A 21,881-nucleotide genomic window follows, 5' to 3' on the forward strand; every position below is an offset into this window, starting at 1 on the left:
AGAATGCAATTATGCCATATGGTTTAAGACTATTTAAGCACAGACTTTCAATTACTAACCCCGAGTTAGGAATTTTAACTTAACCTGTTGTTATAGACATTACAGATTTTTAACTATGTCCAATAAGTTCTTTCATTGATCCTGTTTTTGATGCCAGAAACATGTTTGGGCCTCAAGAGGGGTGAGCAACAACCCATCAGAGTTGTTTAAATAACATTTGAATCCTATTATATTAAATCCTGTGGCCAGAAGGCCTAGAGGTGGATTCTGAGCCCAGGCAGCAGGCAGCAGGAAACAGAAGCAGCTTTTATTCAAATACTTAAGACCAGTCAGAAACAGGCATGCAGTGGCCAAGTGCATCTTACACTAGGTTTTGGGTAATCTGAATAGACCTTTATAACCTTGAAATTTCATCATCATACAGAAAATATTTTATGCCAGGGTTGACTCACATATACAGTATGTTATAGCAAATATAACTTTAAATTTCTATCATCATCACACAAAAATCCATACCAATTTAAAATATTTGAGACATGTTTTCTTAGTCTGAAAGGAGATACAATTATAAACAGAGTTTATTATGGCTAATACATTTACAAGTGGACATCTTAAGATGGTGAAGTTCCAGGGCAGGTTGCAAGCCGTGTGGCTGACATATATGTGTGTGTGTGTGTGTGTGTGTGTGTGTGTATTTTTTAATGAGTTGTAACCAAGTTACATGCACATAGACCCTAAACAAGAGTTCAATCACATATACAGATGCTTATATAGAGATTTTTAATTATAAGCTTTTTAAAATAAGCTTAAAGACAAATTCTTGTTGCAGATTATATAGATTTTTTAAACCACACCCAATAAATAATTTACAAATCTTTAGAGTTTACAGCACAATCTTAAGATATTATCATCATCATCATCATCATCATCATCATTATTTTGAGAGCAGAGCTCGAAGAAATCAGAGATAAAAGAGTAGAGTGGGGAGGTAGAACTGTGGGAAGTGCAGAGTAGAGCGAGTTTAGATATGAGATAATCGGGAATCATTTGTCCATGGCAGTAAGAACTGGAAATTAGGTGTTCCAACTTGTAATAAAATCTGAGTTCATGAAGAGAGGGAGAAGGAGAGGGGAAGAGGGAGGAGAGGGAGGAGAGGGAGGAAAGGGAGAAGGGGGTGGGGGGGAGCTTAGTGCAGGCAACTTCAGAAACCAGGAGAGGCAGGGGCACATGGTCCACGCAGGCGCAGGCGGGCTGAGAGCCAGCGCCAGGAGCAGGACACGCTAGCTAAAGAATCAGAGGGGAAATAAACTGCAACAAACTAGGCTTGGAAAAAAGAGAAACGGGAAACCGGGAATCTCTTTCCACTGCCCCTATCGCTCATAGTATTTGATAAGGTCTCAAATAATATTAGGATCCAGGGTTCCCTTAGGTGGACCATTTGGATTGATCACATAAGGAATATTGAGACCAAATTTGATCAGAAAGGTGAATACATTCAGGGCCCTTCAGGTCGGGTTTCAGGTGTAGAGGCTGGAGGTTTTCTAAGAGGGATCCCAAGGCGGAATGAGAGGATATGGAAGGCAAAAGGGAAGGAAACTGTCACTGCAGCCTGTAAGCATGGGCATCCCCAGGCTGCAGGACCAAATGAAGACCAAGCTGTCTCCACACTCAACGGGAGTCAGAGGTTTAGCCTGGCTAAGCCAGAGGAGAGACTCAGCACCTGGGACCAGGGCTTTCACGAAAGCCAGGAGGCTAGGAAGAAAACCAAGCTCTAGTTGTAGGGCCTCATCCACTGGGAAGGGTTGAGGAACAGAGCTGCAAAAGCCACGAGGGCTTAGAGGAGCTGGGGAATTCACCTGTAGCTCCAGTGTGGAGCGGGTAGAAGAGGGCAGGAAGAGGGGTGCAATAGGCCAGTAGGGCCCAAGAGGAGCTGCCAGGTTGCAGCCCCGAGGGTGGTGGGGTAGGATCAGGTGAAGAGGGCCAGCCGTAGCCTTGAAGACTGAGGCTGGGGTTATTTCTGCTTCCCAGAGTACCAGAGGGATGCAGGACATACTTCCTGGGACTCGGGGAAATATTTACACAGACCAAAGGGTGAACTTACCTAATTGTCACTGGTGGATGGGATGCTGAGCCATTGATGGACAAAAAAAAAAAAAAAAAAGCCAATCTGTTGCAGGTGGTGAGGAGGCACCAGGAGGGACTATTCCAGTCCTGGAAATGTTATGAAATATAATAGGTGAGGGGAGGATACCTTTGGTGACCCCGTGCCAAGGTGTGCCCCTGGGAAATTACACCATGCAATAGATCTGGTAAAAAAGAGGTTTATTGGGAGAAGGAAGAGCAGTGAGGGTCTGGGAGAGGGGTAGAGGCAGAGTGGCCATGTAGACAGGCAGACAGATGGGAGCAGAGCCATGAGAGCAACAGAAGGGGTAGAGAGAGAAGGAGTCGGGGGCACCCGCAGAGAATAGATACAAGGGACACTGGAACACTGGGAACACACAGAGAGAAAGCTACTGAGTGTCAGGTGGGTCATTTTATAGGCAGCATACACTGGTTGCAAGGTGCTAGGTCCCTGAGGGCAGGCCAGTGGAATGCCTGTATGTTAACAATCAGCTTTTGGTTTTGTTTGTCTTCTAATCACAGCAGCAGAAATGAAAGTAAGACAAACAAACAAAATACTTTTACTTGATTGTTTACTTAGCAGTGCTGAGGGCGGCCTGACCCAGGGCTTAGCATGCCAGGCAACCCATAAGCTATAGCACTCGCATCTCTGATAAACTCTTTTTGATTTGCTTTGCTTTGAGACAGGGAGCCAAGGCCGGCCTCAAACTTTGCTCGATAGCAGAGGATAGCCTTGAACTCCCGACCTTCACGTTTCCATCTCCCAAGTATGAGAACAACAGGATGACTCAGACATGCAGAGGAAATCCCATGCAAACCAATGGCTGCCCCCTCAGTCCCCTGGTCCCTGTGACTAACCATGTCAATTTCCCTAAGTCAATACCACAATCTATAGGCACCGGCTTCATCAACAATGGGCCTTAATAGAAACACTTAAAGGGAGCTAGTTCAAGCTGAGATGAACTGTAAGTGTGAGAGAGATCCAGACTTGAACATGTAGTGAATGTTCTTAACTACTGAGCTATCTCTAGCCCCTGAAAGATTTCCTTTTATTTGTGTGTATCTGTATGAGTGTGTGTCATGTGTGTGCAAGTACCTGCAGAGGTAGGAAGAGGGTAGGGTGTCAGATCTCCTTGAGGCTGGAGTTACAGGTACTTGTGAGCCACCCAATGTGGGTTCCAGAAATCAAGCTTAGGTCCTCTGCTTAAGTGCTCTTAACGGCTGTTAACCATCCCTCCAGCTCTGACTATGATTAATTCTGTACTGGGACAGGAGGAGGACCCTTAGGTGATTTTGGCTCCTCCCTTTTATTTTGTCAGTAACGGGGTAGGACAGAGGTTCTCAACCTTAGCACGCCTCGTGTCCGATAACTCTTCGTTGTGGGATCTGCCCTGTGTGTCATATGATGCTTACAGCATCTCTGCCCTTGACCTACTAGATGTGACTAGCAACCCTCCCCCAGTTATAAAACTGAAAATGTGTGAAGACAGTGCAAGTCCTGAAGGCAGGTTGGTAAGAAATGCTAAGTATTTTGGCTACTTGACATATGTGGGGCAATTATATTAAAGAGTCTCACTATTTATCTGAGGTCGAAGTTAACACCTGAGTTTTTATTTGCTAAATCTGGCAGCCCTACTAGGAATTGAAATCATCCCAGGTCAAGGTTGGATGCGGTTGATGAAGTCCATAGATTAAAAAGAAATGAAATATAACTCAATAGCATTTCACTAAACACATACTCTACATAAAGGCTTTTAAAGATGGCGTGTTTTTCTGTTTTCGTGTGTGTGTGTGTGTGTGTGTGTGTGTGTGTGTGTGCATGCATTTGGAGGTCAAAGAACAACTTAAGGGAATCGGTTCTTTACAAATTCAGTTTTTTTCTTCCCACTATGTGGGCCCTGAGGGTTAGGCTTGGTAGCAGGAACCTTTACCCACTTAGCCATCTGGCCATCCTTCCTCTTAGACTTTAAATAAAGAACCAAAAAGTAGCTATTTGAACAACTTAGCAACTCAGAAATGTCACTAGCATCCAAGAGATAACATATGACTTTTACAAAGGCCTGTATTTTTGTTGTTTACTGGTTTATCCTAAACAGGACCTGGTGCCTAGGAATCACACAATAAACATTTGTTGAATGATTAAAAGAGTTGACAGTGTTATGTGTGTGTGGAAAATGGCCATATGATTGTATAGTTCCCTGTAAATAATGAATGACTGGGTGTGGTGCACACCTAAAGACTCCGTACTTGGGAGGCTGAAAGGAAGATCCCTTGGGTTCAGGGGTTGGAAAGCTGTGGGGAATGCAGAGACCTACACACAGATACAGAGTCCAAGGTATTGAGGAGATGGCTCAGCTTCAATGGAAGCATGGTGGCTGCAGCCCCATCTCCCAGAACCCATGCAAAAGCCAGGTGCTGTGGTACATGCCTGCATCCTAGCACTGTGGAGACAGCCAGGAGGCCTTCTGGGACTTGCTGGCCAACCAAATCAGTCATCTTTAGATTCCCAGAAAGAGACCCTGATTCAGAAAGTAAAGTGGAACAGCGCTGGGGAGACGGTGGGTGGTCAAGTACTTGCTGAATACATGTTCAGAGTTCAGGTTCCCCAAACCCATGGGAAATTCCAGGAAACATGGCAGTCCCCCTGTAATTCCAGTGCTCAGAAGACAGGGGATCCCTGGAGCAAGCTGGTTGGCTAGACTAGTCCAGATTGGCAGGCCCTGGGTTTGATTGATGGTCCCTGTCTCAATGAGTCAAGTGGAGAGTGACTAAGAAGGACTTCCCATCTCAAGCTCATCTCTCTACACACATAGGTACACATGTGCACACATGCATGCATATACATTACATACACACACATACCATACACACGCACACAAACACACACAGGTGGAGAGTAATAGAGGAAGACACTGGAAATTGACCTCTGGCTTGAGAACATATGCTCACACACACCAAAAAGAAAGAAAGAAAGAAAGAAAGAAAGAAAGAAAGAAAGAAAGAAAGAAAGAAAGAAAGAAAAGAAAAGAAAAGAAAAGAAAAGAAAAGAAAAGAAAAGAAAAGAAAAGAAAAGAAAAGAAAAGAAAAGAAAAGGATAATAGGGTCTGGGAATGGCTAAATGGTAGAGTATCAGTGTGTACTAGATCCTGGTTTCAGGTCCAAGCACCATAGTCAATCAACCAATGAGACATTATTGTGATAGGTCTCATACCCTTCTGTGAAAATATCTGGATATAGCCCAGTGTCCAACCCAGTTAGGTTTCTATTGCCATGATGAACACCATAACCAAAACTAATTCGGGGATGAAAGAGTTTATTTCACTTTACAGCTCACAGGTCACACTCTGTCATGGAGGGAAGTCAGGACATGAACTCAAGGGAAGAACGTGGAAACAGGAACTGAAGCCAAAACCATGAAAAAGTGCTGCTCTGTGGGGCTTACTTCCATGGCTTGCTCATCGAACTTTCTAATACCATCCAGGACCACCTACCCAATCGGCACTTCCCACAGTAGGCTGGGCCCTCCCACAGCCATCATTAAGAAAATGCCCCTGAAGATGTTCCTACAGGCAATCTGATAGAGGTATATTCTTAGCTGAGGTTCCTCTTTCCAGAGAACTCTAGCTTGCACCCAGTTGACAAAAAACCAACCAGAACAGTAGAAACCTAGATCTGCATAATTATAGTGTGGAGACGTGTGAGCCTGGAGGAGAGGCAAGGTTCAGCAAGAGACAGAATTGCTGTGTCAGAATTCTACTTATACCCTATGATTCTATTTACACTTACTGATCTTATAAATGTGAGTGTTTTGTCTGCACGCATGCATGTGCCCAAAGTGTGTGCCTGGTACCACACGTAGGTCAGAAGAGAATGCTGAATCCCCTGGAACTAGAATTACAAATGGTTATGAACCCCCAGGTCAGTGCTGGAGACAAACCCAGGTCCTCTGCAAGAGCATCAGATACTCTAAACCACTCGGCCATCTCTCAAGCCCCTTGCAATGACATTTATTTTAAAAAGTCACACCTCTGTTTACGCATAATAATCCTAAGTAGAAGCTGGGCAGTGGAAGCACAAGCCTTTAATCTTTAGAGGCAGAGACATGGGGATCTCTGTGAGTGTGAGACCAGCCTGGGCTACAGAGTGAGTTCCAGGACAGCCAGAGCTACAAAGAAAAACCCTGTCTCAAGAGAAAGAAAGAAAGAAAGAAAGAAAGAAAGAAAGAAAGGAAGGAAGGAAGGAAGGAAGGAAGGAAGGAAGGAAGGAAGGAAGAAAGAAAGAAAGAAAGAAAGAAAGAAAGAAAGAAAGAAAGAAAGAAAGAAAGAAAGAAAGAAAGGAAGGAAGAAAGGAAGAAAGGGTTGGAGAGATGGTTCAGTGGTTAAGAGCACTGATTGCTCTTCCAGAGGTCCTGAGTTCAATTCCCAGCAACCACATGGTGGCTCACAACCACCTGTAATTGGATCTGATGCCCTTTTCTGGTGTTTCTGAAGACAGCAACAGTGTAGTCATAAATAAATTAAATAAATCTTTAAAAAGAAATAAAAAAAACAAAACAAAACAAAAAACAAACAAAAGAAAAAAACCCAAGTCATACTCCAAGTCTTGCTCCTGCATCTTTGACCTGGGGTGGAAGAAGCCAAAAGTGGATAAATTCCCACTCTGTGACCACGAAGTATCAGATGAAGGTGAGTGCCTCTCCTCTGAAACCCTGGAGGCCATGTGTGTGACAAGCAGCAGGTACAGTTGTGCCAAGATGGCTGTCTTATTCGGGTGAGGCTCCACCCTTTCCCATCATCGACATCTCGATGCTGTCCTGTGCGGAGGATGAGAGACTCCTGGCAGAAACTGGGCATCTGTGAGAAGTTCCAGAGCACAGTGGCCAGGTTCCTATTGTTCAAGCATCAAGTTCGTGAACACCAAGCTGCAGAACTAGGAACGTGAGATCGAGGGCTGGGTAGGACCAAGTTCAAGGTCCCTGGCTGTCAGAAGACCCACATCTCAAACAAGTAGGACTTCTTGTTTTGAAAACATGAGAAGCAGCTCATTTCTGACCGCTGTGGGATTAGCTGTGTCTCTGTGTGTGGTCCTCTGGACAAGTAGTAGGCCTTGAACTTGTGAGGGCTTCCTCCGTGCTCAGAAATCATGCCCTACCAGTAATGTTCACTGACAAGTCTCACATCCAGCCTCCAAACAAAATACCCAATACGATATGATCGACATCCATAGTATGTACACCATCCAGGACCATATATACGTGTTTGGGGTTTTTTTGGGTTGTTGGTTTTTTTTGTTGTTGTTGTTGTTTGGTTTTTTGAGACAGGGTTTCTCTATATAGCTCTCTGGCTGTCCTGGAACTCACTCTGTAGACCAGGCTGGCCTCAAACTCAGAAATCTGCTTGCCTCTGCCTCTCAAGTGCTGGAATTAAAGGCATGCGCCACCACTGCCCGGCTTATACATGTATTAATATACGAAATTGTCAAGAGTATTTTAAAAGTAATTTTTTTTAAATCTAAAAAGAAAAGAATAGTAACAAGGAAGAAGTGGGGGATGGTGCAGAAGAGAAAAGTGAGGAGAAAGCATGACTATTTAAACCTCTACACAGAGCAGGCAAGCCAACTCAGTGGTTGAAGGTGCCTATAGCCATGCTCATGGCCAGAATTCAATCTGCAGGACCCAGGACTGGAAGAAGAGAACTAATTTCTGGAAATTGTTCTCTGACCTCCACAAGTGCTGTACATAGCACGTCTACACAAATACTCACAAAAATAAATAAAATAAAACAGCAACATCAGAGCTGGGGTAGGACTTAGGGGTAGAACCCTTGCCTTGCTTGTAAAGGCCCTCAGTTTTATCCCGGGTACCACAAAAATAAGTAAAAATAAAAACAAAACAAAAAACCCAAAAGTTACATTAAGAGCTTGCTGACACTTGCAAGATCACATAGAAGAGTGTGACAAACACTTGCGCTATAGCAGTTCTCATAAAAATGTAGATTTCCTTGACCAGTGGCAGCGCAGGTCTTTAATCCCAGCACTCAGGAGGCAGAGGCAGATGCTTTCTGTGTTCGAGGCCAGCCTGGTCTACAGAGTGAGTTCCAGGACAGCCAGGGCTTCACAGAGACCCTGTCTTGAAAAGCCAAAACCAAACCAAAATAAAACAAAACAAAACAAAACAAATCTCCAAACCAAACTAAACCAAACAAACAAAAATCCCATGGTGCTGCTATTTATTGACTGAGTATTTTGGCTGTCTTGAGTTTCCTGTCTGAGAACTGGGATAATAATAGCACATGGGTTTATTATTAGGTTTTAAAAAGATGTGTATAAATGCTTAGTATCTGAAGCACAGTGACCAGCACCCAGTGAGTAACTATTATTATTTTAACTGGTACAGATGTGAGGGGAAATGCTATCGCCCAAACCTATTCCCCAAATCCCATTCATCAGAGCTTCTCTTTAGCAACCTCCATCCTGTCTGGATGTCTTTTCACCCCTGCACCACTAGTGAACACCCTGTCTTAGTTAGGGTTTTATTGATGTGAAGAGACACCATGACCATGGCAACCCTTACAAAGAAAACCCGCTTAACTGGGGCTGGCTTACAGTTTAGTCCATTATTGTCAAGGCAGGAAGCATGGCCCCATACAAACAGACGTGGAGCTGGAGGAGGAGCTGAGAGTTCTACATCTGGCTCTGCAGGCAGTAAGAAAGAAGACTGAGACACTAGGCTCTGCTTGAGCTTCTGAAACCTCAAAGCCTACCTACTTCCTCCAGCCACCCCACAGCTACTCCAACATGGCCACACCTCTTAATAGTGCCAGTCCTATGAACCTCTAGGCCATCTTCATTCAAACTTCCACACAGCCCATATAAATTCCTTTTTTAAAAAGTATTTATCCAGCCAGGCGTGGTGGCGCAAGCCTTTAATCCCAGCACTCGGGAGGCAGAGGCAGGTGGATTTCTGAGTTTGAGGCCAGCCTGGTCTACAAAGTGAGTTCCAGGACAGCCAAGGCTACACAGAGAAACCCTGTCTCGAAAAACCAAAAAAAAAAAAAAAAACAAAACAAAACAAAAAAAAAACAAAAACAAAAATGTATTTATCCCTGTGGCATATATGTATACACAGTACTTTGGTCATTTTCATCCCTCCATTACCCCTAGTCCTCTCCCTTTTCTTGTGGCTTTCTATCTAGTCCTATCCCATGCTACTCTCTCTTATCTAAGTACAATCTAAGTCTCTACTCTCTACTTATCTAAGCACAATAAAGGAAAAATGATGTCAAATAATAAAAGATATTTATTTTTTTAGATGAGACTTGAACTCAGAGATCCCCCTGCCTCTGCCTGCCGTACACTGGTCTCGAAGGTGTGTGCCACACACGCAGCAATGCAAAGATTCTTTTAAGAGAGACCATAAGGCTGTGCGTGGCAGCACATGCCTGTGGTCACAGAACTTGGGAAGCAGGCTGTGCTGGTTCCTTTTTGTCATCTTGACACAAACCCAGTTATATCTGAGAAGACGGAATCGTGAATGAGAAAAATGCTCCATAAAATGGACCTAAGGCAAGTCCCGGGAGCCATTTTCTGGATTAATGATTGTTGTGGGTGGATTGAGGGCACCTCGGGCCACCAGTGCCAACCCTGGACAGATGGTTCTGCCTTGTATGAGAATGCAGGCTGAACAAACCTGGAGCAAGAAGTAAGCAGTGTCCTTCCCCCCAAACACCCCCCCACCCCCCAGCTTCTGCTATGTCAGTTCCTACTTCCAAGTTCCTGCGTTGAGTTCCTTCCCTGAGTTCCCTGTGTGCTCTGGTAATTGTGAGAGGAGATAAACCTTTTTCTCCCCAAGCTGCTTTTGGTCACAGTATTTTAACACAGCGATAGGCACGCCATCTAAGACACAGAGAAAGGGGGACAGTGAATCTGAGAACAACCCGAGCCACAAAGCAAGACTTTGCCTCAAAAATAGAAAGCAAACAAGCAAACCCCAAAACAAAATGAGGGCTTGGCAAGATGGCTCAGTGGGTAGAGGTGCTGGCTACCAGTCCTGGCAACCTGAGTTTGATCCCTGAAACATGATGGAGAGAGAGAAATGGCTTCTGCAAGCTATCTTCTCATCTTTGCTCAGACATTGTGGTACATTCCAGTGCACGCATACCTCCCTAAATAGAAACTAAATGTAGACTGTTCTTAAAAGCTCTGACCCCCCAGTTTTCAGCCTTGTTTGTATATGTTAAATACCTACAGGGTCATTTAAGATGTATTTACTTATTTAATGTCTGAGTGCTCTATCTGCATATACACCTACATGCCCGAAGAGGGCATCAGATCACATATTATACAGATGGTTATGAGCCACCATGTGGTTACTGGGAAGAGAACTCAAGACCTCTGGAAGAGCAGCCAGTGCTCTTAACTGCTGAGCTATCTCTCCAGTCCCAGACATTACATTTCTTCTTCTTCTTCTTCTTCTTCTTCTTCTTCTTCTTCTTCTTCTTCTTCTTCTTCTTCTTCTTCTTCTTCTTCTTCTTCTTCTTCTTCTTCTTCTTCTTCTTCTTCTTCTTTTCTCCTTCTCCTTCCTTCTTCTTCTCCTTCTCCTTCTTAGTAGATTTATTAGAAGGCCATTTAAACTCACAGCAAGATTATGTTCAGTTAAGACATTATAGATTCTCTAACCTATGCTGATGATTGAAGGTCTTTTTGAGGTTGGCTTTTGAGTTTGGGGCTTTAGTCTCTTCCAAAATAAGCTTTTTGTTCTTTGAGACAGGGTCTTAGTATGCAGTCCTGGGTGGCCTGGACTTTACTATATAGACCAGGCTGGTCTCAGACTTACAGAGATCTGCCTTTCTCTTCTCCCCAACATTGGGATTAAAGGCCTATGCCACCATGCCAGGCTAGGTAGGACTAAGCAATTTTTTCCTTGGCTAGTTTGGAGTTCGCTTTTGAGGCTCCATCAAATGCCCAATGGAACCATACAAATGATTACCCCTCCCCCCCCCCCCCCCCGCTGTAACTCCAAAGGTCTTTCAGATGTCCTGTGAACATTCATCTGCATATTCAGCATGGGCTTGCAGTCAAAAATGTTAGTAAAGGACCTTTACAACTTGACCTTCAACTTCAGTGCCCAGGACTCTTCCCCTCTACCAGAAGGTCCATCCTTCATCCAGGGCAGAAGCAAATGTGTCTATCTGATGGGAAAGCAGAGGTGCCGTTCCCTCCAGATGAAAATGAATCTAGACATTATTATCTGAGCAAAGAGAAAGGCAGGCAAGATTGAGAGATGCCCTAGACAGAATCCTGGCTTGAAAGAAGAAAACGAAGAAACATCAGTCTTAAGGCAAGAAGTGTGCCTCCTAGTGGTCCTGCAGTGTTTGTGCATGTCTCAAACAGAAAGAAAGCTTCTGACATCCTAGAGTAGAGAAAGATCATGACACAGACACTTTAAGTCTGAGTCTTGTTCGTTTTGTTTTGTTTTGTTTTGTTTTGTTTTGTTTGACACAGGGTTTCCTTGTGTTGCCCTAGCTGTCCTGGAACTCGGTATATCAGGCTGTCCTCAAACTCAGAGATCTGCCCGCCTCTGTTTCCTGAGAGCTAGAATTAAAGGTGTGTGCTACCATCACCTGGCTAGGCCTGAGTTTTATACTATTTTTTCCTACTGGGAATACCGTGCAGATGAGAAAGCTATTCTGAGAGGTTAGACTGTATAGCAATGATATTGAATATCCCGTGTGATCATATGGGTTCCAGAATGTATTTCTGTTCTTGGTGTGTGTGTGTGTGTGTGTGTGTGTGTGATGCATGCACACATGCACAAGAGTCTCTTCCAAACCTCTCACCTGTTAATACCTAAGGAACGTGTGTTGTGTGAATGTGTGTGGATGACTTCATTATTCTTTTATACTTTGTTTTGATCCAAAGCACCACCTGTGAGTCACAAGTATTCCCATGTTCTTTTAAATCTCCAGTCTGGGGATGGAGAGAGGACTGAATAGTTAAAACTGCTAACTGTTCTTGCAGAGGGCCAGAGTTCAGTCCCTAATGCCAACTTGCCTTCATACAGTGTCAGTGAACTCTAATGCCATGGGATTTAAAGCTGTCTTCTGCCCTCTGCTGGTTTCTGCACTGTAAATGGTTCCCATACAGGCTCAGACAGGTACACATAAATAATAAATAAATAATTCTTCAGAAAAAGAAAGAAGAGGCAGCCTCAAGTCTAAGATGAAATACAGTAGCTTCAAAGGGTATGATAGGCAGTCTACTTAAAATGTGATAAATTCAGGCAGATAAATTTCAATGAAGGAAATCTGGTGTTTCAATTTTTAGGGGGAAACAAACGTAGAAGGGGCAGATTAGCCTTGGAGAAATAAGAGGAAGGGGGAAATGCATCTTTTGGAGCCAGATGACTCTCCGGAGGGCTTGGTAGCCACTCCCTTTCATTTCTCTGTCTAAGGGAGACATCTAGAGGCTGCTGGATGGTTCTGTTCTGTCTGTCCTGAAAGGCTTTTCCAGATGACTTCCTCACAGATCCCGTCACAAATCAGAGAGCACTGATCGCAGTGGACAAAGCCCAACTGCTTTGATATTAATCTATGGTTACTTATGATTACAGAGATGAGAAGAGTAAAGTATAATAGGTGGGAGAACAGTCATCAAGGACATTAGGGGAAACTGAGGAAATCCGAGTATCGACTGAATTCTGGTCGATGTGACTGTGTTGATGTTTATTCTTTCATTTCCCTCCTGCACCTTCTCCTCTTCTTTTTTTTTCTTTTCTCTTCTTTTCTCTTCTTTTCTCTCTTCTCTTCTCTTCTCTTCTCTTCTCTTCTCTTCTCTTCTCTTCTCTTCTTTTTTTTCTTCTTCTTGTGGCAGGGTCTAGCAATTTGCAGCTCACACAACCTTTTTTGCCTCAGGCTCCCAAGTAACTGGAACAATGGGTGCTCAATAACACATGTGGCCCAAAATTGTTTTTCTTAGGTGTGGTTAGTACATTGTTGATCTTGGAGCTGCAGGCCTCGGTCGTTCAGGATAAGGAAGAGGCTCCTGCAAGTTACTCTGAGCTGGCGTGGGAGAGGGTAAGTGTGCACAGGTTCATGGAAAGCTGCAAAGTTGTGAGTGTGTGTGTATGTGTGTGTGTGTGTGTGTGTGTGTGTGTGTGTGTGTGTGTGTGTGGAGTGTGTGTTTGTGAACAGCTATCACACTATTTTTCTTTGCAAAGTAGCAAGGAAACTTTATATAAAAGCAAAGCTACGTGGAGAGTGTGCGGTACACTCCTTTAATCCCAGTACTTAGGAGACAGAGGCAAGTAGATCACCATGAGTTCCAGACCAGCCAGGACTACATAGTGAGACCCTGTTCTTTTTTCTTTCTTTTTTTTTTTTTTTTGTTTAAGAGAGAGGGAGAGAGAGAGAGAGAGAGAGAGAGAGAGAGAGAGAGAGAGAGAGAAAGAAAAATGGAACTAGAAAATATCATCCTGAGTGAGGTAACCCAATCACAAAAGAACACACATGGTATGCTTTCACTGATAAGTGGATATTAGCACAAAAGCTCGGAATACCCAAGATACAATTCACAGACCACATGGAGTTCAAAAAGAAAGAAGATCAAAGGGTGGGTACTCCAGTCCTTCCTGGAAAGGGGAACAAAATACTCACAGGAGCAAATATGGAGACAAAGTGTAGAGCAGAGACTGAAGGAAAGGCCATACAGTGACTGTCCCACCTGAGGATTCATCCCATATACAGTTAGCAAAACTTGAGACTATTGTGGATTGCCAAGAAGTGCATGTTGAAAGGAGCCTGATATGGCTGTCTCCTGAGAGGCCCTGCCAAAGCCTTACAAATACAGAGGAGGATGCTCGCAGCCAACCACTGGACTGAGCCCCAGGGTCCCTAATAGAGGAGTTAGAGAAAGGACTAAAGGAGCTAAAGGGGTTTGCAACCCCATAGGAAGAACAACAATATCAATCAATTAACACCCCCCTCCCAGCTCCCAGGGACTAAGCCACCAACCAAGAAGTACACATGACTGGCTCCAGCTGCATATATAGCAGAGGATGGCCTTGTCATGCATCAATGGGAGGAGAGGCCCTTGGTCCTATGAAGGTTGGATAGATGCCCCAGTGTAGGGGAATTGAGGACAGGGAGGTGGGAGTGGGTGGGTGGGTGGGGAGCACCCTCATAGAAGCAGGGGGAGGGGGAGATGGGATAGGGCGTTTCCGGGAGGGGAGAAAATTGGGAAAGGGGATAACATTTGAAATGTAAATAAAGAAAATATCCAATAAAAAAAAAAAAAAGGAAGAGGGGCCGGACATGGTGGCGCACGCCTTTAATCCCAGAACTCAGGAGGCAGAGGCAGGCAGATTTGAGTTCGCGGCCAGCCTGGTCTACAAAGTGAGTTCCAGGACAGCCAGGGCCATACAGAGAAACCCTGTCTCAAAAACAAAAACAAAACAAAACAAAACAAAAAAAAGGAAGAAAGAAAGAAATCCTTGAGTAAGAAAGCACTCAAGGATTTTACTTCTTAAAACAAAATAAAAAAACACCTGCATACAAGTGTGTTGAGCAGGGTAGCTTGCTTGAGGGACTGGGAGGGGGTAGGAACTCCACAGGAAGACTGAGAGTCAACTAACCTGGGCTCTTGGGACTCCCAGAGATGGAACCACCAACCAAAGAGCATACATGGGCTGGACCTAGGCCTCTCCCTCTGCCCACACACACCTATGTAGCAGATGTGCAACTTGGTCTTATCCAGGTCCCCCAATAACTGGAGAGGGGGTCCCTGACTCTGATGCCTGAGTACAGATCCTGCTCCCCTAACTGGCCCTCCTTGTCTGGCCTCAGTGAGAGAGGGTGTGCCTAGTGCTGCAGTGACTTGAGGTGCCAGGGTGGATGGATACCCAGGGGGGACCTCCCCGTTTTCAGAGAAGGGGATGGGAAAGGGGGAGAGGCTGTGTGAGTTGGAATAGGGAGTAGGAGGGGCTGCAATCTGGATGTAAAGTGAATAGATAAATAAATTAATGGGGAAAAACATGATCAAAATCTGAACCTAGTGGCACAGGCCTGTCAATCCTGTACGGAGCAGCTGAGGAAGGAGGCTCATAGGTTCAAGGCTCGCCTGGGCTACAGAGTCACTTCAAGGCCAGACTGAGCATCTTCAGGGAGACCCTAGTTCAAATCAAAAGCGAAAGATAAGCCTGTGGTAGTTCATGTCTTTAATCCCAGCACTTGGGAGGCAGAGGAAGGCAAATCTATGTGAGTTCGAGGTCAGCCTGGTCTACAAAGTGAGTTCTAGACCAGCCAAAACTACACAGAGAGACCCCTCTCTTGGAAAAAGAAAAAGGGGAGGGGGTGCTGAGGAATAGCTCAATGGTGGAATGCTGGCTTAGCATGTGATCTCCAGCCGCCAACTAAAAACAAGAAACATGACCGGAAAAGGTCACCTAAAACGGGTGTGGTAGCACACTCCATTGTCCCTGGCACTCAGAAGAGGGGAGATCTCCTTGAGTTCTATGCCAGCCAGGGCTATATAATGAGACCTTGTCTCATAAAAGCGAAGCAAAACAACAAAAGAAACAAGCAAGACACAACAACAGAAACTTGAGCGGAATATTGCTGCTTGCCTGTAATCCCAGCAGCACAGGTGAGGAAGCTGAGGCAGGGGAAGCATACCTTGAACTGGACCTGGAATCAAAACAACAGAACCGGGGCTGGAGAGATGGCTCAGCGGTTAAGAGCACTGACTGTTCTTATGAAGGTCCTGAGTTCAAATCGCACCAACCACATGGTGGCTTACAACCATCTGTAATGTCATCTGGCACCCTCTACTGGTGTGTCTAAAGACAGCTACAGTGTACTTACATACAAATAATAAATAGGGGGCTGGTGAGATCGCTCAGTGGTTAAGAGCGCTGACTGCTCTTCCAAGGGTCCTGAATTCAAATCCCAGCAACCACATGGTGGCTCACAACCATCTGTAACGAAATCTGATGCCCTCTTCTGGAGTGTCTGAAGACACACTACAGTGTACTTACATTTAATAAATAAATAACTATTTTTAAAAAACAAATAATAAATAAATCTTTTTTTAAAAAACAGAACTGAATTTGCATCTGCGTAACCACAAAAGCCCTCCCCCCCACCCCTTTTTGTTGTTGTTGTTGCCTGTGTGGAAACAATGTTTCCTGCCTCTGGCATCTCCAGGTCAGGGGATTGCTCACCAGCTCATCCTCTCTGCTTTCTATCACTTCTGCTGTGCTCAGCAAACACAAACACTTGGTGATGCTAAAAAGGTAACAGAAAGCCTCACACCGCCCACCCGCCCTGCCCCTGCCACTGCCAGGGTCTCTCTGGGCTGCCTTCCTCCCTTCCCCCACCCTAGCTTCCCAGGCTGACTCCTGCCGGTCCTCCGGATTCCTGTGCTGGAAAAGCCGTCCTGCCCTACTTCTTGGCTGGAAGATCATTTTCCCTGCCTCAGCACTTAACCCAGTCTAGTCTAATTATCCGTTTTCTTGACTGATATCTCCCTAAGACTACAGTTTCCTGGAATAGATAAGAACTCTTTTTACAGCTGTAACCCGAGTCCCTGACACTGCACCTGCACAGAAGGGCTTGAGAACATACGCGAGAATGTTCTCAAACCAGACTGACCAACATTTCAGAGCATCAAAATGGAATGCAGCTGCACTAGAGAGACTCTAAATATCTGTGCACATCATAATTTAGCATACATATGAAAATAGTTGCTTGATATGAAATGGATTTTAATTAGGATTAGGATAGAAAATCTTAGAAATTACGTTTTATAAAATTAAGTTCTCTTCAAAAGTACTCTCTATAGGACCACAGGCCACTTCCGGCCCGACCAGCACCAGGGTAGCTAGAGCGCAGGGTCGGCTGACACCCGCCAGCTACCCAGGACCCCCGCCACAGGATTTTGAGACTGCTGGTGAGTGGAACACAGCTTCTGCTCCAGTCCAATCACGCGGGACCTGAGACTGCTTTGGTTGGGGAGGCAGAAATCCGGCCTCAGTAGGGCCACAAGCCTCTCCAGTCAGAAAAGCGCCGGGGTAGCTAGAGTGCAGGGTCGGCTGACACCCGCCAGCTACCCACGACACCCGCCACAGGATTTTGAGACTGCTGGTGAGTGGAACACAGCTTCTGCTCCAATCTTTAAACAGTGACAACGACAACAATTAACCCCAGAGATTACCAGATGGCGAAAGGTAAACGTAATAATCTTACTAACAGAAACCAAGACCACTCACCATCATCAGAACCCAGCACTCCCACTTCGCCCAGTCCAGGGCACCCCAACACACCGGAAAAGCTAGACACGGATCTAAAAGCATATCTCATGATGATGGTAGAGGACTTCAAGAAGGACTTTAATAACACACTTAAAGAAATACAAAGGAACACTGGTAAACAGGTAGAAGACATTAAAGAGGAAGCACAAAAATCCCTTAAAGAATTGCAGGAGAACACTGCTAAAGAGTTACAAATCCTTAAAGAAAAACAGGATAACATAATCAAACGGGTAGAAGTCCTTACAGAAAAACAGGAAAACACATCCAAACAGATGATGGAATTGAACAAAACCATACTAGACCTAAAAAGGGAAGTAGACACAATAAAGAAAACCCAAAATGAGGCAACACTGGAGATAGAAACCCTAAGAAAGAAAACTGGAACCATAGATACCAGCATCAGCAACAGAATACAAGAGATGGAAGAGAGAATCTCAGGTGCAGAAGATTCCATAGAGAACATCGGCACAACAATCAAGGAAAATGTAAAATGCAAAAAGATCCTAACTCAAAACATCCAAGAAATACAGGACACAATGAGAAGACCAAACCTACGGATAATAGGAGTGGATGAGAATGAAGATTTTCAACTCAAAGGACCAGCAAACATCTTCAACAAAATTATAGAAGAAAACTTCCCAAATCTAAAGAAAGAGATGCCCATGAACATACAAGAAGCCTACAGAACTCCAAATAGACTGGACCAGAAAAGAAATACATCCCGACACATAATAATCAGAACAACAAATGCTCTAAATAAAGACAGAATACTAAAAGCAGTAAGAGAAAAAGGCCAAGTAACATATAAAGGCAAGCCTATCAGAATTACACCAGATTTTTCACCAGAGACTATGAAAGCCAGAAGATCCTGGACGGATGTTATACAGACACTAAAAGAACACAAACTCCAGCCCAGGCTACTATACCCAGCCAAACTCTCAATTAACATAGATGGAGAAACCAAAGTATTCCACGACAAAACCAAATTCACACATTATCTCTCCACGAATCCAGCCCTTCAAAGGATAATAACAGAAAAAAACCAATACAAGGACAGGAACCACGCCCTAGAAACAACAAGAAGGTAATCCCTCAACAAACCTAAAAGAAGACAGCCACAAGAACAGAATGCCAACTTTAACAACAAAAATAACAGGAAACAACAATTACTTTTCCTTAATATCTCTTAATATCAATGGACTCAACTCCCCGATAAAAAAACATAGACTAACAAACTGGCTACACAAACAAGACCCAACATTTTGCTGCTTACAGGAAACTCATCTCAGAGAAAAAGATAGACACTACCTCAGAATGAAAGGCTGGAAAACAATTTTCCAAGCAAATGGTATGAAGAAACAAGCTGGAGTAGCCATTCTAATATCTGATAAGATTGACTTTCAACCCAAAGTCATTAAAAAAGACAGGGAGGGACACTTCATACTCATCAAAGGTAAAATCCTCCAAGAGGAACTATCAATCCTGAATATCTATGCTCCAAATACAAAGGCAGCCACATTCATTAAAGAAACTTTAGTAAATCTCAAAGCACACATTGCACCTCATACAATAATAGTGGGAGACTTCAACACACCACTTTCACCAATGGACAGATCATGGAAACAGAAACTAAACAGGGACACAGTGAAACTAACAGAAATTATGAATCAAATGGATCTGGCAGATATCTACAGAACATTCTATCCTAAAACAAAAGGATATACCTTCTTCTCAGCACCTCATGGTACCTTCTCCAAAATTGACCACATAATTGGTCACAAAACAGGCCTCAACAGATACAAAAATATTGAAATTGTCCCATGCATCCTATCAGATCACCATGGACTAAGGCTGATCTTCAATAACAAAATAAATAATAGAAAGCCAACCTTCACGTGGAAACTGAACAACACTCTTCTCAATGATACCTTGGTCAAGGAAGGAATGAAGAAAGAAATTAAGGACTTTTTAGAGTTCAATGAAAATGAAGCCACAACATACCCAAACTTATGGGACGCAATGAAAGCATCTCTAAGAGGAAAACTCATAGCTCTGAATGCCTCCAAAAGGAAATTAGAGAGAGCACACATTAGCAGCTTGACAACATACCTAAAAGCACTAGAACAAAAGGAAGCAAATTCACCCAAGAGGAGTAGACGGCAGGAAATAATCAAACTCAGGGGCGAAATCAACCAAGTGGAAACAAGAAGAACTATTCAAAGAATCAACCAATCAAGGAGCTGGTTCTTTGAGAAAATCAACAAGATAGATAAACCCTTAGCCAGACTCACTAGAGGGCACAGGGAAAGCATCCTAATTAACAAAATCAGAAATGAAAAAGGAGACATAGCAACAGATCCTGAAGACATCCAAAACACCATCAGATCCTTCTACCAAAGGCTATACTCAACAAAACTGGAGAACCTGGATGAAATGGAGAAGTTCCTAGACAGATACCAGGTACCAAAGTTGAATCAAGATCAGGTTAATGATCTAAACAGCCCTATATCCCCCAAAGAAATAGAAGCAGTCATTGATAGTCTCCCAACTAAAAAAAGCCCAGGACCAGAAAGCCCAGGACCAGACGGGTTTAGTGCAGAGTTCTATCAGACCTTCAAAGAAGATCTAATCCCAGTTCTTCACAAACTATTCCACAAAATAGAAACAGAAGGTACTCTACCCAACTCATTCTATGAAGCCACAATTACTCTGATACCTAAACCACAAAAAGACCCAACAAAGATAGAAAACTTCAGACCAATATCCCTTATGAATATTGATGCAAAAATCCTCAATAAAGTTCTTGCTAACCGAATCCAAGAACACATCAAAACAATCATCCATCCTGACCAAGTAGGTTTCATCCCAGGGATGCAGGGATGGTTCAATATACGGAAATCCATCAACGTAATCCAGTATATAAACAAACTCAAAGACAAAAACCACATGGTCATCTCGTTAGATGCGGAAAAAGCATTTGACAAGATCCAACACCCATTCATGATAAAAGTCTTGGAAAGATCAGGAATTCAAGGCCCATACCTAAACATGATAAAAGCAATCTACAGCAAACCAGTAGCCAACATCAAAGTAAATGGTGAGAAGCTTGAAGCAATCCCTCTAAAATCAGGGACTAGACAAGGCTGTCCACTTTCTCCCTACCTATTCAACATTGTACTTGAAGTCCTAGCCAGAGCAATTCGACAACAAAAGGAGATCAAAGGGATACAAATTGGAAAAGATGAAGTCAAAATATCACTTTTTGCAGATGATATGATAGTATATATAAGTGACCCTAAAAATTCCACCAGAGAACTCCTAAGCCTGATAAACAGCTTCGGTGAAGTAGCTGGATATAAAATTAACTCAAACAAATCAATGGCCTTTCTCTACACAAAGAATAAACAGGCTGAGAAAGAAATTAGGGAAACAACACCCTTCTCAATAGTCACAAATAATATTAAATATCTTGGCGTGACTCTAACTAAGGAAGTGAAAGATCTGTATAATAAAAACTTCAAGTCTCTGAAGAAAGAAATTATAGAAGATCTCAGAAGATGGAAAGATCTCCCATGCTCATGGATTGGCAGGATCAACATTGTAAAAATGGCTATCTTGCCAAAAGCAATCTACAGATTCAATGCAATCCCCATCAAAATTCCAAATCAATTCTTCAACGAATTAGAAAGTGCAATCTGCAAATTCATCTGGAATAACAAAAAACCTAGGATAGCAAAAACTCTTCTCAAGGATAAAAGAACCTCTGGTGGAATCACCATGCCGGACCTAAAGCTTTACTACAGAGCAATTGTGATAAAAACTGCATGGTACTGGTATAGTGACAGACAAATTGACCAATGGAATAGAATTGAAGACCCAGAAATGAACCCACACACTTACGGTCACTTGATCTTCGACAAGGGAGCTAAAACCATCCAGTGGAAGAAAGACAGCATTTTCAACAAATGGTGCTGGCACAACTGGTTGTTAACATGCAGAAGAATGCGAATCGATCCATTCCTATCTCCTTGTACTAAGGTCAAGTCTAAGTGGATCAAGGAACTTCACATAAAACCAGAGACACTGAAACTTATAGAGGAGAAAGTGGGGAAAAGCCTTGAAGATATGGGCACAGGGGAAAAATTCTTGAATAGAACAGTAATGGCTTGTGCTGTAAGATCGAGAATTGACAAGTGGGACCTCATGAAACTGCAAAGCTTCTGCAAGGCTAAAGACACCATCAATAAGACAAAAAAACCACCAACAGATTGGGAAAGGATCTTCACCTATCCTAAATCAGATAAGGGACTAATATCCAATATATATAAAGAACTCAAGAAGGTGGACTCCAGAAAGTCAAATAACCCCATTAAAAAATGGGGCTCAGAACTGAACAAAGAATTCTCACCTGAGGAATACCGAATGGCAGAGAAGCACCTGAAAAAATGTTCAACAT

Source organism: Mus caroli, unplaced genomic scaffold (assembly GCF_978045245.1).
Source record: "Mus caroli unplaced genomic scaffold, Mus_caroli_1 scaffold_1, whole genome shotgun sequence".
Classification (NCBI taxonomy): domain Eukaryota; kingdom Metazoa; phylum Chordata; class Mammalia; order Rodentia; family Muridae; genus Mus; species Mus caroli.